The sequence below is a fragment of the Anolis carolinensis genome, chromosome 2 (assembly GCF_035594765.1).
Source record: "Anolis carolinensis isolate JA03-04 chromosome 2, rAnoCar3.1.pri, whole genome shotgun sequence".
Lineage (NCBI taxonomy): Eukaryota > Metazoa > Chordata > Lepidosauria > Squamata > Dactyloidae > Anolis > Anolis carolinensis.
In genome coordinates this window covers 161524960-161543487 of record NC_085842.1, presented here as the reverse complement: position 1 = coordinate 161543487, position 18528 = coordinate 161524960, and the positions used below count along the sequence as shown (strand labels likewise).

Sequence of the window (18528 nt, the reverse complement as noted above, 5' to 3'; positions counted from 1 at the left end):
AACAGGAATAACAACATGGCTATATGCAAAAAGATTTAAAAAAAACTTTCAGAAAAATCATAGAATAATAGAAGTGGAAGTAGACCAAAGGCCATCTTGTCATATCTCAGTCATGAAGACAATTGTAGTGAACAAAATTGCTATCAGTATTAATTTGGGTGGCCGGGCCTTTAGGGTACTGTACTATACTTTTAATACATGTACAGAAGTTGATTTATCCATTTAAACTAACAGCTATATAGATATACAGACTGCAATCTCAAAGTCACCTTCAGTCATTCAATCAGTCAATTAATTAATCAATGTAATTATAAATGGGAAGCAAAAGTTTCTGTAATTGTACCAAATGAAATAATATGATTAATAACAGAGTGACAAGATGTAAGGGAGGATAAAGCTTCTTTTCATTTAACATTTGTGTAGAAAAAAAAAAGAAACCTCAGTAGTTATTCCTTGCATGACAAGCACATTTGCAGAAATCCCCTCTTCTACATGACAGCACGGGTTTTCTAACACAAGAGATGGAAGGAATATTTGCTGTTATTCATTTCGTGCTGAGAAATGGATTTCCTGACACCCATAAAGCCTGTCAGGGGAGAAAAACACAGTGGCAAGAATTTCAAAAAAATGTTTTGCATAGCATTGAGTCATTGTCGTTAAAGTGGTGCCAAACTGCATTAGTATTCTATATGTAGATAGATACACTCAGACTGGGAATTTTATGTAGCTGTGTAGTGTCTGCTGTTAAAATGCCCACTGGGAACAGCACCATATACAGTGCATATACAGTCAGCACTCTCAGCCCAACTATATATATTATAAATCACATCAATAGCTGACTCATATAATGCATGAAAGGAGCCTGGGTATTTTTTCAAAATATTCAGTTATTAAATACGTCACCTTTAATGTAATCAGATGTTATTGGCGATTCAAAAAAACTATCATTAATATCTTTTATTGTATTTTATTGCTTCTCAGTTCTTTAAATCCTATAATTTATTGCATAGCATATGTTGAAAGTAGTTCCGCAACAACAACAAAAGTCTCCATACTATCCATACCATATTGTAAAGAATATATTTGTGTGTGTGCCTTTAAGTCACCTGCTGAATTTCACAAAGCTTTCTTATGATGCTTCCAGAGACCAAAATCTGTGCCAAAGCAGGTCCCCCCAAAAAACCTGGACTTTCCTGGGGACATGCCAAAGCATGCCAAAGCCACCTAAAACAATCCTTAAAACTGTAAAAAATGTACCTGGCCACCATTAAGGTGCTCCTTGCGTCCTCCTGGCATGAAGAAATGATGTGCCAGGAGCCCAAAAGGTTTGAGATGAGAAATGGGGATTCACTCCCAGGTAGTTCTAGGTAGTCCTGGAACTACCTGAGGGTGAGTCCCCACAGGCCCAATACCCTATTAGACCCGGGCCTTTCAGGAAGACCCAGAACTAATGGGGTATTTAATTAATTCATAATAACCAAGGTTATTCCAAATTAATTTGTTTTTACCAGGGGCATCATTTGGATCTCCTGCCAACCTAACAGTTCGAAAACATGCCAATGTGAGTAGATCAATAGGTACCGCTCCTGCGGGAAGGTAACGGCGCTCCATGCAGTCATGCCAGCCACATGACCTTGGAGGTGTCTAGGGACAGCGCCGGCTCTTCGGCTTAGAAATGGAGATGAGCACCAACCCCCAGAGTCAGACATGACTGGACTTAACGTCAGGGGAAAACCTTTACCTTTACTGTCATTTGGATGCTCCCAGTAAAAACCCATATAGGTACCGCATTTTGGGCATGTCTGAATGGGTCCTTAAAAGAGGAATACTCCAGTTCCTACTCCTGAAAAATAGCCTACAGCACCTGGTATTCATTGGCGATCTCCCATCCAAATACTAATCAGGACTGACCCTGCTTAGCTTAGAAGGCCAGATGGGATCTAGTGCTTTCAGGTTACTTAAGCCATCAAACAATGTACAAATACTGTTTTTCTTTATGACATTTGTATTGTTCTTTCCTGGAATGTTTGGATGCTAAGCTGTTGCGACCATATGATATCACAATGGCACAATCTGAGTGTTCTTCCCACAAGGGATGATGATCACTACAAGACGAGAAGAGTTGGGCTCTGCTTACCTGTCAGGCCACTAATTCTAGATTTTGAACTCTGTTTATTTGAGGTTCTGAATTGCAGGGACATCCTAAATCCAGCCCTCAAAAGACAATTTGTCACCTTAATCCAACTTGGTTTTGGACTATCTGAGAATCACCTATGTGTACCTATCTCAGTTCTGAGAAATTCATGTGACTTTCTGTCAGTCAGATGAGAACACCGAAGATGGTATTTCCAGTAACTGCTCCCAGGCTAAGTCTTTCCTTCAGGAGTGTAAGCTGGTCCCTCTCTGCTCTCCAGAGTGGATACTTTTTCAATTTGGAAAGGCATTGAATGATTAACTGGTTGCACATTAGAATATTTCAGTGTGGTGTGCAGTGCCTTCTTATTGTTATGTCTTTACATTTTCTACACTGTTTCAGCAATGTTTTGATAGAATGCCTTGTTTTATTATAAACTTCTAATCCTAATACGTTTTAGATGTACTTTGTTTTAATCTCTGTCATGAGGGAGGCTGGCAAATGGAAGCTGTACAGAGCTCCTATACTTTTAATGGTTGTGCAAAAGAGGGGATTTTAGTAGCTGTTACTTCTGCTCAACAATGACAGAAAGGTACAATACCTATATCCAGGTTTTAGCCTGATAACACTAGTTATGAGCCATCATGGGCCATATGTTAATTGAAAGAAAAGATATAAATTAAATTAATTACTGGTCTATGATGACTCTAAACCAAACCTATCGCAGGGCTTTCTGGAATGGAGAGAGTATGACTCACCCAAGAAATAAGGTAGAGGGACCACAAAAGCTGAAAAAGACTACCCATTAGATCTCTCTGTAGTGGTGGGAGAGTATGGTTCATCTCTAAACTGGAGGGCTATAGGAAAGATAGGACAGCACAAGATGAGGTGCCTGTTCACCGCTCTGTTCCCTGATATTTTGATGCCACCTTTAGACAGTCACCTCACTCTGTCTAATGGCAGGGTTGGTCTGAAGAAAAGGGGTCTCTTTTAAATAGTTTGAGTTTAGGTAGCTTATTTATTTAACATGTGGAATATCACAATCCTATACACATCCATTTAGGCTGCATCTACACAGTACAATTAATATTTGATGCCACTTTAACTGCCATAACTAAATGATATGGAATGATGGGAGCTGTAGTTTTACAAAATCTTTAGCCTTCTCTCCCATAGAATTCTGGTGCCTCACCAAACTACAATTCCCATCATTACATGGCATTGAGCCCATGGCAGTTCAAGTGGGGTCAAATTGCATTAATTCTACTGTGTGGGTATATTCCCAAACCTCTCAATGAGCTCAATTGTTCTTTTTCTGATACAAATGTATATTGCTTTGCAAATTTAAACACCTGATTAAGACAGAAATCATCCCTGTGTCCTCTTCCCTGGAAATCATCTCATTGAATCCAGTAACTTAAAATCAATTACTAGCCCCAACTAGTATAGACTGATTGAATTCAGCCTCATCTATCATAAGCGGACTTACATCATAGTTGACTTAGCACTTAGCAATTGATTCAGTGGGTTTACCGTAACGGAGAGTAGCAACTGGATTTAGGTCAGTGCGTCTGAATTATTTACAATGTAAGGAAACACAATATGATTGCACAGCATGGGATTTCTCTATTCATTAAACTCAATTATATTTTACCTTTTGGAACACTAGGTCCATAAAGGAGCTAGCAACCATAAGGTAATATACAGAGTTCTAAAAGAAAAGAAGCAGACAAAAAATCCCATTTAGTTCTTAACTAACTTATAAATACACCGAAAATGGAAAATGTGTAATTTGAGGGTTCTGGAAAATGGAACCAGCCCAAGACAGTTTGTTGTCTGAAGTGAAGGATATGATGGCAGCTGTCCTAAGTATAGGTAGTGACCCTATTAGCAGTTATATTTTACTTCAAGGCCCATTATGTGTTAATAACCTTCACCATGCCTGAGGGCAAGGGGATAATTTAGGGAACCTAAGTGAACTTGTGGGGAACACACAATTCTGACCTCAGAGAGTTGAGTTCATGTGGTTAGAAGACTGGGGGAAAGTTACAAGCACTATCACTCACACATACAATTTTTGCCCAAGGTGGTTGCCTCACCTTTCCTAATGGCAGGGCTGTCCCCTGTCCATAAAATGGCACACATTAGAGGAGAAGAAGAGGGCAGGGGGAGGTAATCCTACACATACATGCATGCATGCATGCATACACACACACACACACACACAATATGCCCAATTAGCAGCAGAAAACCATTAGAAAAGAGGTACATTCTCTGGGGCTGAAAGCTCTGGATGCTCTGCACTACAATGGGTTTTTTTTTTTTTTTTACCATTCATCCAACTTAACCTCTGAAGAAGCACACAGAGAAATCTCTTCAAGTTCATCCCATGATTGGACAGGATTGTATGGAAGAAGATTTTTCTTGGTTATAGGCACAAAATAATATAATACTCATATTAAAGGTAAAGGTTTCCCCTGACGTTACGTACAGTCGTGACCGACTCTGGGGGTTGGTGCTCATCTCCATTTCTAAACCGAAGAGCCAACGTTGTCCATACACATCTCCAAAGTCATGTGGCCGGCATGACTGCATGGAGCGCCATTACCTTCTCGCCAGAGTGGTAACTATTGATCTACTCACATTGGCATGTTTTCGAACTGCTAGGCTGGCAGGAGCTGGAGCTAACAGAGGCCGCTCACGCCGCTCCCGAGGTTTGAACCTGGGACCTATCGGTCTCCAGCTCAGTGCTTTAACACACTTCGCCACGGGGCTCCTAATACTCATATTATACTATACTAATATTGATAATAATATTATGATGTAATACAATGTAATAATAATAATATGCTATTATAATTGTATATTTATATTACATGCAATATTACTAATAATATTGCAATATAGTCGTATAGTAAAAGGTAAAGATTATAAATGTTTATATAGTGCTTATATTGTGCTATACTAATAATATAATATATTGTATGTGCATATAATTTGTAAGCCACTCTGAGTCCCCTTCGGGGTGAGAAGGGTGTGATATAAATGTCACTAATAAATAAATAAATAAATAAATAAATAAATCCTGCTGCAAGTCCTATCAAATGTGAAGGGCAGCACAAGAGTCAGTGGGAGAGGTTGTCTTACATGTCACCCCAAGTCAAAACAATGAGACTAGCACCACCTCTGGTGTTCTCCAGGCCTCCCGGCAGAGATTTGAGACACATTGTGATTGCCTAGCATCATTCTGAACCTCCTATAAGGAGGAAACTACCTTTAATCCTACAAACCTTTTGTGATGCAGTTGATGATTTCCATCAAATGTCCAAAAGATATGTTTGGAAAAAGAAAGTTTTTTTTAAAAAAAATCTTATCCCAATTTTTTGAGATTTTGGTTGTTTGGTCTTGGTGGACCATGAAAATCATGATGCAGATGTTGCATTCTGTAGTTGTTGTTTCTCAGCAAATTCAGCATTTCTACCCCAAAATGCAGATAAAGATATAAATATTATATGCAAGAAGAAAGGGAAGGGAGCTGCTACTGCTAAAACCTGTTTTGGTGAGAGCAAGCATCTCTTGATCTAATGTAGAGCTGACCCACAACTGCTTTCATTCTTGACTGCACAGTCACACTTATACTATTAGCGTAAAATTGTTATTTTAACACAAAAAGTGTCTTGGCATTATTGCATTTTTAATCACAAAAAATCTTTATATGTATTATGTATTTATCTCTTTTAATATTGTGACTTCCTAATATTGGCTTGTCTCATCCTATAATTAATGAGGCTTGTAAACATTTTTTAATCATAATTTACGAGCAGATCAGATGTTTTGCAATTGTTTATGAGTACAACCCCTCCCCCTGATGCAAACATACACAAATACACACACACATACAAATAATGCCCTTATATAAAAGTGTTTTAATTGAATAATAAAGAAGATATGTCAAGGAATATAGAGCTGGGTAGGAGGGAGAAGGGCTATAAATCAGACTCCCAAATCTGGTTTGCTGAAGAGGTTTTTGTGGAAGTTTTAAATTGCAGGATCACAGCAGGCACTCGCTGCTGGAAAAAGAGAAAGGTTTCCTGTATCCATTTCATATGTATATTTTAAAGGCTTTTGATACAAATAATGCATTACAACTCAGCAGCGGCAACCTTGGGGTTTCCTAGTTATATTTTATTAAAAATTGAGACACGGTACCTTCTGTTCATACCACAGTTATGCAAATCTTGTGTTTCTCCTGTAAAGTTAGATGGAACCCAACCGCCATCTGGGACAGCCAGAGTTACCTTTTTGGTTTATTACTTCCCAACTTCTCCAGCCAGTATGGCCACTTGTGAGTTTTTTCATCTGAGGCTTATGAATCTAAAAATTTTCCCATGCTCAGATTGTGGAATACAAGGGCTTAACATCTCTGGTCCAGCCTCTACACATCTATCACATAATTACAATATATATCTTAGCCTATGTTTATTTATTTATTTATTTATTTATTTATTTACAGCATTTATATTCCACCCTTCTCACCCCGAAGGGGACTCAGGGCGGATCACATTACACATATAGGCAAACATTCAATGCCTTTTAACATAGAACAAAGACAAGACAAACATAGGCTCCGAGCGGGCCTTGAACTCAAGACCTCCTGGTCAGAGTGATTCATTGCAGCTGGTTGCAGCTGACTTGCTCTCCTGCCTGCACCACATCCCGGGCTGTTTCTCTGAGAACTAGCATGGTACACTGGTTTGGATGTTGGATTAGGATTTTGGAGACATGGTTCAAATTCCCAGTTAGTTATAGGAATCCATTAGTGACCTTGGGGACATCACACTCTCTCATTCTCAGTAAAGACAACCCCCCTCTGAATATAACAAGTGACAAATCCCTACAACTGATAGTATGTGGAAATAATGTGCATGAACATATTCGCAAAAGATTGTGAAAAAGTGGAGATTCTGTTTCTGTACTTTTTTAAATGATCAGAAAATCTTAATTCAGGTCAGAATTTGCATTATAAATCACAGGCTGAGATTTAGTATATATCCACCCTCAATGTATAGTTTCATTTCTTGTACCAATTTGTTTGATTCCTGAGGTGTGGGCGGGATTCCAGTGTGTAAGCTTTGACTCAACATATCAGTTATTTTTATCAAGAAAGCAATGTAACTGATTGCATCATAAAGCAACATAGTTCCAGGAGGACACTGCAGACCAGTATAATAGCTTCTTATTCAAATTTGCCTTTGAGTTTTTTGCATTCATTGAACTTTGTGATAACAGAAAATCCCACAATGTCATTGTTTATTTGCAATCTATATAGACTATTTAGAACCCACAGAAAGGTTTCTTTTCCCAGCTGTATCTATGGAGTTTTAAGGGAACTTTTTTTCTTGTAAGTCTCAAATTCCTTGTGATTTATTTGATTTTGATTTTCTATTGTTTGCAAAACCAAGCAATAGAACTTGTGGTCCCAGAAAAGAAAACAACAGATCAGACCATAGCCATTTCAGTGATTGATGGCCAATAACTGGAAAGTCAACGTTGGAAATGGTGCTTGCATTAAATCAGACCTGATGAACACTATAGGACATAGGTACCCCCATAAATAATGACAGATGCTCTCTTCTTGGTTTTTATACATTGCAGCCAGGTTTTTAAAAGGAACTGGCCTTGTTTTCCAACCAGAAAATGAAATGTTTACCTCTATCTATAGTGCTTCTGTTTCAATGTACTGATTGGACTATCATGACAAAAAATAGGTCAGAAATGGAAGGAAAGGAAAGAAGAAAAGAAAGAAAGAAGGAAAATGGATAAATCAGAAATAACAGGGACTTGCAGAACTTGCAGAGGATTTGCAGAACTTCTGGACAGTAATGGGCACACCCTCCTTGACTTGTTTCAAATTCAGATTAGCCTTTGTAATGTCAGAGAACTCTTGAGGAAGAACACCATTTATTCAATTCTTTTCTGAAAGCTGTCTTGTGGTCCAGAATATCAGTATGTGCCAATTGTGTTATTACTACTGTAACAAATTCCTCAATAATTGTACTTATTCAGAAGAAAGGGAGGTTTTAAACCTAGGAGGAAAATGCTAAGAACAGACCAAAAGAAATTATCTAATTGGAGAAGACACTCTGAATCAATGAAGCACAGCTTGTCATTTTACAGCAATCCAGAACAGTCCCAATGAGGGTTCATCCAAAGTAAGAAGTTAATATTAAAGGATGCACTTCTGCAATTGTGCTCACATTACAGCTCGCTTGGCTATTCCCAGTCTAACAGCAGTTAATAGAGTTTTCATTTGCTGACCAACCCATGAAATAATGAGACCACACACATAAGTTGGATAGAAATAGGAGCCACTTTATTAAAACTATTACCTATTTAAGTTATTTTTTCAGCAAATGAGGGGAGGAAACTAGCATGGGAACAGCTGGGGTAGTCTTTTGCAGACCTCCTCCCCTGCTTCCTCTGAGCAAAACACTTGAGCTCCAAAGTAAACCCCAGTCTAGGTTTCTCACTGGCTGGCCATCTCTGGAAAGTTAACCAGAAGGTCAAACCCCAAGTTGCATGACTTGTAACAAGGGAGAAACCCTCACGCCAGACCCATGGGCACGCTCCTTCCCAACCCCCATGTCAGATGGCATGTAGGAGCAGCTCCAAAGATCTGTCTTTTACTGAATGTACGTTCACCATGCTCTCTCTTTTCTCCCCCACTGCAAGTGAAGTGACTGCATAGTTACGCCAATTGATATTTCCCCAAAGCACATGGTACAGTAGGCAAAAGACCTGTGGAAAGGTGAAAAATTATTTCCTGGCCCTAAAGTGACCAGACATTTTACACTGTTTAAGAGGTAACAATGCTCCATGCAGTCATGTCGGCCACATGACCTAGGAGGCATCTAAGGACAATGCCAATTCTTTGGCTTAGAAATTGAGATGAGCACCACTCCGCAGAGTTGGACTCAACTAGACTTAATGACAAGGAGAAACCTTTACTTTTAAGAGGTGGAAGGGTGGCTTAAAATGTCAAAAGCCAAAAAGACCTAGTGGGAGCAGTTAATTCTTAAATAGCTTCTTCCTCCCACCCACCCCCATACCCCATATTCATCATGGCACTCAGTGCCGTGGAATGACTACATGTGGCTTCTTTGGATTGAAGGCCAGCAAAAAGCACTCATGCCAGCTAGGCATTCTGGACCAAGTAGGCAACAATAATAGACGGACCTGAAGTCACTTTTATTCTTGTGCTTACATAGCTGTTAGTATGTTTGTACATCAGTAGTGAATTTGCAAAATATAATTTTATAATCTGGCCCAGAGAAGAATTGCTTGATTTTTGCATTTAAGGAACATGATTTTACTAAACCATCATATATTATGGAATGTGAGCATCGAGATTTTGCTATTCATGGGGGTCCTGGAACCAAATTTCAGTGGACACCAAAGGCCCACCATAGTAAGAAAGCCAGGCTTGGGTGTATGTGAACCATGTATGATGAAATGCCAGCTAAACACATCCCAGGTAGAAGGACAAACCTGTGTAATTCAATCAGACATTAGAGAAATAACTATTTGGACTGGAGTTTTCAGAAATTCCTACCTAGCATGGTACATATGAACACATGCATATTTAGCCAGACTTGGAAAACAATAGAAAAATACAAACTGGGTGCAATACAATGTGTCTGATGAGGCTCAAGTATGCCTTCTTGAGCCAGCATGCTGCAGTGGCTTAAAACGGACTATGATTCTGGAGACCAGGGTTCAAATCTGTGCTCAGCCATGGAAACCCCCTTTGGGCAAGTCACTATCTCTCACCTTAAAAGAAAGGTAAAGGTAAACCACCTCTGAACAAACCTTCACAAGCAGAGCTGGTCCAACAATGAGGCGAATTAAGCGGTCGCTTCAGGCGCCAAACATACGGAGGCGCAGTTGAGACTGCTTTTTCTGTTGATTTCTTGTAAAACATGATGTTTTGGTGCTTAATTTGTAAAATCTTAATGTAATTTGATGTTTAATAGGCTTTTCCTTAATCCCTCCTTGTTATCCAACATTTTCGCTTATCCAATGCTTTTATTTTTTAGTGATTGGGTTTTTTTGGGGGGGGGGGAATTCTTTTTACCTACAGTTGAAAAATACCTAGGGCCAGCTCTGTTCACAAGAAAACCTCATGATAGGTTCACATTAGGGTCAGCCTAAGAACAGAATGACTTGAAGGCAAACAACAGCAGCATTCTGCCATCTGTGTATAATAGTTCTACATACAGTTCTACCTAAAGGGACCGTTTCATTCACTTCTCTGCAGTGGACCAGCTCACAGGAAATGTTGCTGCCTAAGGCAAATGACAAAATAATGCTCTTCCCAAATCGAATACAGAAACTGCCTGAATCCTATTTCCCCACTGCCCACAGGACTGCACTGTAAGAGTTCAGCTACTAGTCCTACCTGAACTATATTCACGCCTCTGTTTTCAACCACAACCCTTAATTTCATACCGCAGCCCAATGCCGAATAAATCTCATCGGTCTCTGAGTGAATTAGGGATTTAAATCTTCATCTATTTTGTTCACTTTTTGTATATTTTCGTACGACTTGCATTTTGGGATTATGCCTGTTGATTACATGAATGACCTTTTAGATCTTATATTGGGGAGGGTTTTGCACATAAATATTTTTCCAATGATGTCTCAAATTGAGGCAAAGTATTGCGTGTACACTAATATTTTTTTCAATGATAGCATATCAAAATAGCTTTACATCCATAATGCAAATAAAATTCAGCTTTAATATGTATTAGAACAGGCTGTAATCTCAAAAACAGAATTATGTGGGTATGAGATTTTAGTCTGGGATGTAAATATGATTATATATATGGCAAATCAATCATTAACAACTCTTTTCTACCCCTGTGGGAAAGAATGATGTTTAGTCTTTTCTAAATTTAAGATACTTTATGGCTCATGGTAAAAATATATGTTTTCCCCAAGCAATCAACATTTGTAGTCACTGTGCTTATCCCTTCAGGACTAAATCATACTAAGTTCCAGAGAACATACTACCAGGAAAATCTACAACCACAGTCTTAATTTGATTGTCAAATCTTTCATTCAACCATGTCATATCATTTGAAAAAGCTCCTAGATAAACACTGCTTACATGCAACCAACTGACAGCAAAAATTCAGAATCTCCCCATATTTCCCCCTCCCTTCCACAATACCTATGGTTCTTGCTGTATTTCAAAGTCATTCAGGCATTATAATCTCTTTCTTGACTGTCATTTTGAGACACTGAAAAGACTGAATGACAAATCTTAACAAATCTCTGGTCTACCAGCCTTTGACAGGACTTTCATAATATTTCTCTTGAATTATGGTGACTAGCAAAAGGCGAATGTGTTCTGACACCCACTGCTCTGTTTTGATCTCACAGCATTAGGTGACTTTGAACTTCTATATCAGGTGTTCTCCACTCAAGATAACCTCTGGACAGGCAATAAGGCACTGAGTTATTTTTAAACTTTCCATCTGTAGGGAATCGTTTCCACACTGATTCCCCATCTGTCTCTGAAAAGATGCAATGTGTATCCCCTGAGAGATTGCAAAGGATTCTGTGGAGTTTTCTAAGGTCCCAGGCAAGCCTCTTTAGACTCACTGTAGCTAGACTTTGTGGAAAACATGAAGAATAACAGCTGATACTGCCCCGTGATTAAATATCACCAAGAAAGGGCATTTTATTATTCAAGGAAATTTTTGAGGAAACTTGGAAATTCCCAATGAAATAAGACTTGAGAACAGTGTGAAAATTATCGCCTAGAGAAAACCTTATTATGTTTGTCACACAACCAATGTGTGCTCATCATCCAGCTGTTGCTGATATTGCTGCCGCTGCTTATTTGTTAATTTCTATTAAATCAGTTTAGACATATGATGATCTTATGATATATCTTCATGACACCTAATATTAACAGCCTTGCTAAGAACTTCCAAATTTAGGGCTCTAACTTCTTTGAGTTAATCCATCTCTACGGGGATTTCCTTTTCCTACTAGCTTCAACTTTACCGAGCATTTTAATATTATCTGATTAATGAAGTCATCTTGTGGTGTGTACAGTGGTCTGAGATTGGTCATTTTGGTTTCTAGTTCTGGCTTGATTTGCTCCTATACCCATTTACTGGACTTTTTTGCAGTTCATCATATGTGTAGAACTCTCTGCCAGGATTACATTTCAAATGAGATTGTTCTCTTCTGCTCAGGTATCTTCACAGTCTAGCTTTCATAACTATGTATGGAAAGTGGAACTAATGTCATATTGATTATCTTGACTTTGGCATTCATATATATTTACACTTGAGAATCTTATCTAGTTCCTTCATAGCTGTACTCCTAAATTATCCTGTACAACTTTGGAGGCCTTACCAGCATCAGGATTGGTATCGACATAGCTTCTTGCGTCAGAAATCCTATTGTAATCTCACCACCAGTATCATTTATAGAAATCCAAGCAGCATTCTTCCTCAAGAAAAATCTTAATACCATTAATATTGTTCAGAACAGTGATAGAGATTATGTGACATGCTTGATGTTTCTGAGTTTCAGCTTTCATCAGATCTGATCACTCATGATCAGGAATGAAAAGAGTTGTAATCAAAGAAGTGCTAGTGGATGCTGGTGATTTCAATGTTGGCAGAGTAGTGAATCTGTTCTGAGGATTGGGTTCAGCACCCTGAATCGTTCTTTTCAAACCTCACAATAAAACTCAAAGAGCTATCTGAGGTATTGAACCCAATCTGCTGGCCTGATCCAGTTTTTTGATAGCTTTTTCACTTCCCCACTGATATGGAAACCATTAGCTGGAATATCACATATTCCTGCTCCTTGCTTTCATGTAGACAAAATATGATTCCATTTTATCTCTGTCATTATTACAAAGGAGGAAAATGAATTACAATAGCCTCATACTGCTGGGAATGGAATGAAGTTAAGGAGGTTGGTAGCTAACCTTAGTAAAAGAGGGCACCAAAACTATTTGAATTGGAGCTTCTTGTTTTATAGAGACAACTCCCATGTTACACTTTACACATGTAAGTAGATACGTATTTGAGTTTTTCTTCTCAAATTGCAGTTGAAGATATAATGTGGTTTCATTCCACTTCAAATTGTAGTGCCTACTGGGATGGATCCTCACAAAGAGGTTCTGGGGAATCATAGACACAGGGTAGTTTTAGTACTGTAGTTAAATCCCCCTCTGACAGCAATCTGCATTTAAAGTAAAAATTATGCACACATACACATACCTAATTTTTTCACAAGCCCTAGATGTTTGTGGGAGCAGCTTGGTTGCTTGGAGGAAGCTGAAATTGGAGACACCTGCATTACTGAGACTGTGTCTGGCTCCTCCTTCCTGCAGGTATTGTTAAAGTAGGCATCTTGCCAGAGTCACAAGCCTTTTAGAATGAGCTGAAGAACACATAGTTCATTTGTCAGCCAAATATGTGTTCAGAATATAAAGGGTGCTGCAATTTTAGTCAGCCAAATATGTGTTCAGAATATTCTAAACACATATTTGTCTCGCTAAAATTTCAGCACCCATATACAATGTGTTCTGCAATTTTAGTCACAATGGGGAGGGGAAGATATGATAATATAACAAGTCAGTGTGGAGAAAGGAGAGGAGACATCTCATGGTTGTTCCTCTTTCTGGTTCACAATCCAACCAACACATTTCTGGTTACTCCATCAGATCACAAAGTACTGCGGTTTAATACCACATCACTGACTAGGAAACTTGGCTTGAACCTGGACAGGAAAGCTGGTCCTGCATGTATAACTAAAACTTGGCTAATTTGGGGGGGGGGGGGGGGGCATTAATTTGATCCAATTGTGCCCATCATATTTCCAGGTGCAGCAGCCAGGAAGATCTGATGGACAGGAAGGAGGAGGTCTCAATGGATTTTCATAAGTCCATTTGCTTATTTAGGTACCCTGTCTGACACTCTTTAAGGTTTGAGTATATTTCCACAGGGCAACAAAATAGGGTGGGGATTCTGTTGGTGTACTTCCTTCCTGCTCAACTGTCTCCCTTCTTGAACTGCAGGAAGTGGTCTCAGAGTTCATGTTAATCTCCTCCAAACTGATTGTGTTGGGCAATGCTTGTTTACCATTCTTCATATAGAAGATATATTTCCTCCTTGAAAGTAGGTCAACTTTATCCAGCCTAAAATCAGGATCACACAACATCAACACACACTGGAGAAGGAGGATGAATTCTAAAAAGAAGGAGGAAGATTCAAAATGAAGAGGCAGTATCCCTACCCAAGAAGGAAGAAGGCAGCAACCACAGCCCTTGTAGCCCTACCACTGACACATGCTTTCTCTACTGTATACAATCAACTGTTTTAATAGTGAAGACATCTGCCCTTGTGCTTTGCTACTCTGCTGCTGAATACGAATGCCCAGTGTGGAATACATCTCACCACATTAAAACAGTGGATGTGGCTCTTAATGAGACATGCCAGATTATCACAGGATATCTACAACCTACACCACTGGAGAAATTATGCTGTTTAGCCAGCATTACACCACCTGACATCTGCCAGGAAGTAGCAGCCAATAATGAAAGGACCAAGGCATCGACATCTCCAGCCCATCCCTGTTCGGATATCAGCCAACACGCCAACACCTTAAATCAAGAAATAGTTTTCTAAGATCTACAGAGATACTTGCAGGAACACCTCAGCAAGCGAGAGTCCAAAAGTGGCAGGCTAAAACCCAAAACCTCCATCAGTGTCTGACGCCAGATGAGAGACTCTCTCCTGGACACACAGAAGTCTGGGCAATTTGGAAAGAGTGCACTCTGGCACCACGAGATGCAGAGTTAACTTTAAGAAATGGGGCTACAAAGTGGAGTCCACAACATGTGAGTGTTGAAAAGAGCAAACCACAGACCGCCTACTGCAATGCAGTCTGAGCCCTGCCACACGCACAAGTAGAGGACCTTCTTACAGCAACACCAAGGGCACTCCAAGTGGCCAGCTATTGGTTAAAGGACATTTAGTATAATAACCAAGTTTTTAAAACTTTATGTTTTCAAATACATTACAATTTGTACGCCCAGTTTGCTTCTGACATGATAAATAAATAAATAAATAAATAAATAACCATTTTAATGCATGAGAGATTTTCAGGTCTCCCACAGGGTCTTGCTCTGAGGATTCCAGAGAGCATGGCATCAAGGAACCTTCCAGCTCTGCCATCTTTATGGAACAGTAACAGCTGTCTAGAGGGAGTAAAAAAGTTTTCCCAAAATGAACTGGGATGAGATAAATTTGACATCCCATCCCCACATTCATCTCACTAAGGATCCTGTCCTACAGTTCACGCTATCCACTAATGTAGAAAAGCTAGATCCTGCAAAAATATTCTTCTAGTCCAGTAGAAATGGCTGCTTGGAGAAAACCGAGGAAATAATTACAAAATGGGAACTAAGCTGTTCGACACATCTGCTTACCTGCATCTTTTATTGAAACAATTTTACATATCAACTGACGTATCTCATTGATGCAGTCTTCAGAGTGACAGCTATATTTCATTATGTCTCCCCCACCACACCAGCACCTAGCAATCTCTCGTTATCAGGTGCCAGAACACTAAAAAAAGAAGAAGTGGCAATAAGGAGTTCCTAATTCTTTGAATAAAAATGTAACTGTATTTCATGTTCCATTTAATGCCTTGCGCTTCCATAAGCTCTGGCATATTTTGATTCACTCTGTTTGTCATTGTCGCAGTTCCTGTCTGATACATTTAAGCCGTCATGGCAAGAGCTCTATTTCACTTAAATATTTGCATTTTTTGTACATTTGGTATCATCTGATCATCATAACAATCTGGATATGTTTGGAACTGTTTCATGGCAAGCATAATCAGAAAGAGGGTATTTCCCATGAGTCCTATTGTTGTTGCTAGGAAGACAGTCATTTTTACTTAGAAAGCTGGAAATTATCTTATTTCTTTTTGTAAGAAGGCAGAAGATCCATACATTAATAGGTCTTTTAAAGAAAGCAAAAACGTGGCAGGCTAACCGTTTTGGGGTGTGACTGCTCAGAGAATGCCATTCCAAGCTATTTTGCAATCTCAACACCCTTTCCAGAACCAGATTAAGACATACCGAACTGTTCAGCTATGTCAAGTTTAAGAGGCCCTATAGCATTACAGTAGAGTCTCGGTTATCCGAGATAAAGGGGCGGGCCCAATCTCGGATAACCAAACTGCTCAGATTTCCGGGAGGCTCTATTTTCCCTCCTGGCAATCTGGTTAAGGGAAGTGCCCGTTAGAGCTGCTGCCTAGCAACGCTCATGGGCACTTCCCAAGGGGCGAGGACTTGCCGAGGGACATCTCCCCGGATCTCCCTCAGCCAGGCCCTTGTTGAAGGAACTCTTTCCTCCAGCAAGGGCCTGGCAGAGGAAAACCCACAGAATGCTCCTCATCTCTCGGAGGGACAGGCCCTTGCTGGAGCAAGGGCCTGTCCCTTCGAGAAAAGCACAGCGTGCCCCAGATCTCCCTCGGCCAGGCCCTTGCTGGAAGAAACTTTTTCCGGGGAGACGTCCCTCGGAGAGCCCTCATCCCTTGGGGAGCACCCCACAAGCGCTGCTGTGCTTCTCTGGGCCAAGCCCTCGCCGATTGCAGGGCGCTTCCTCCTCCCTCTCCCTCTCCTTCTCTCAAGCTCCCTTCGCTCAAGAGAAGGAGAGGAAGGGGCACCCCCAGCGGCGCCTCTGATAAAATTATTTTTTAAAAAACACTATGTGCTGAGGGTTACCAAATTATATTTTTAAAAGGAAAGCAAATTCATGGAAACTGAATGGACAAAGATGTTTCAGCCATGGTAAGTAATTACAACCTCAAAGGCAGGATATCTTTCAGTGCCAGGACAAATTATGTGGCATTTTTCATGACTAGCTTATGAACTTCCTGGAGCCATTTGGATGGTCAACACAGTTTAACCATCCTACAGCTGAGAGTCTTGTAAAGTAGAGCTTAGAGACACTCACAAAAGAAAACATCCAGTATGATTTGATAATAATGGTGATATTAAACTTCCCCAAGGCTAAAATAGTGCCATTTTTCTCAATTACACATTCTCTTCTATCAATACAGCCATGTGTCACTATGTATTACTATAATATTCACTCACTATAGGAAGAGCTTTGTATTGTTCAGTTTTCTTGCGTAAAGAAAATAAAACTCTGGAAGAAGAGGTGATTAAGAAGACTAAATTCTGTTCAAACAACCTGAAAATTCAGAGAGGTTTGTTTCTTTACACTGAAATTTTACAGTTGCCATGGAGAACTTTGGCAAAGGGTACTTCAAACTAAGGATTTGTGATTTTGATCAAATATTTTATTTCCAAGTATTTTCAAGTTAATTCAAGTTTTATGAACGGTCCTTTTGTAAAGTATATGTATTTATTTGCTTATTACTCCCTTTTGAGCAACATCTTCCAAATGCCAAAGCCACAAATAAATCCCCTTGCCTGTGAGCTGGGTTCCATTAAAGTTGATCACCAAAGAAAGGTGGGCAACTTGGAATCACCCAGTACAACTAATTGGATCCTCACACAGGATCCCAGCTTCAGCACATTCAAGCAACACAGTGCAGAATCCGATAGAAAAAGGACAAGGAGAAGAGGAAGATTATCATTCTTTCTACTGACCTACATATAAAAGTCAAAAAGGTAGCAACCCAGGTAAACAAGCACCCAAAATTTAGAAAGTTTCCCTTTATTTATTTATTTATTTACTTACTTACTATATTTCTGCCCTACTCTATCTCACCCTGAAGGGGACTCAGAGCAGCCCATAGTACTCAGAAACATCATTCTAGGCTTTGCAACAAGGAACCTCACTGGTATTTCTAGTAATAATTAATATAGTTATAAATTGTACCTATGTGTTTTAAGTGATCCATTTTTTATATCTACCAAAGGCAAAGCTCCATTTAAAATAGAGTCAAGGAATATATGGCCTTCCAAATGTTTGTTGACTGTATATCTCATCAGCCTTAGCCCAGAGATATGGAGAGCTTTAGTATAAGAATGCCTATAATCCTACACATTCGTCTGCTTGTCATCTAATTGTTTGGCTTCCAAAGTGGCCAGGAAAATATTCTCTGAAGCAATAGATTCAAGGGATTACATCTCTGCAAACTTTGTGATGACCTTTTTTTTATACTCATAGTTGTCAGTAGTTCACAAAAAACTATACAAGAGTCTATTGGTGGGACTTGCCTGCTAAAGAAAAAAAACTCAACACTTTAACATAGATGAGAATCTAGAGCAAATTGAATGGAAGATTTAGTGTAAGTTCTAAGCTTCTATAAAGTCAAGA

At 39.4% G+C, this 18528-nt stretch overlaps 1 long non-coding RNA gene across 1 annotated transcript; it reads right to left on the bottom strand.

The window, feature by feature from the left end:
- Positions 1-382: 382 nt before the first annotated feature.
- Positions 383-2067, bottom strand: LOC134295835 (uncharacterized). The gene is made up of 2 exons (XR_010002430.1): positions 1865-2067; positions 383-586 (listed from the first exon to the last, which is right to left on the bottom strand). It is a non-coding gene; the product is annotated as an uncharacterized LOC134295835 (long non-coding RNA).
- Positions 2068-18528: the final 16461 nt, after the last annotated feature.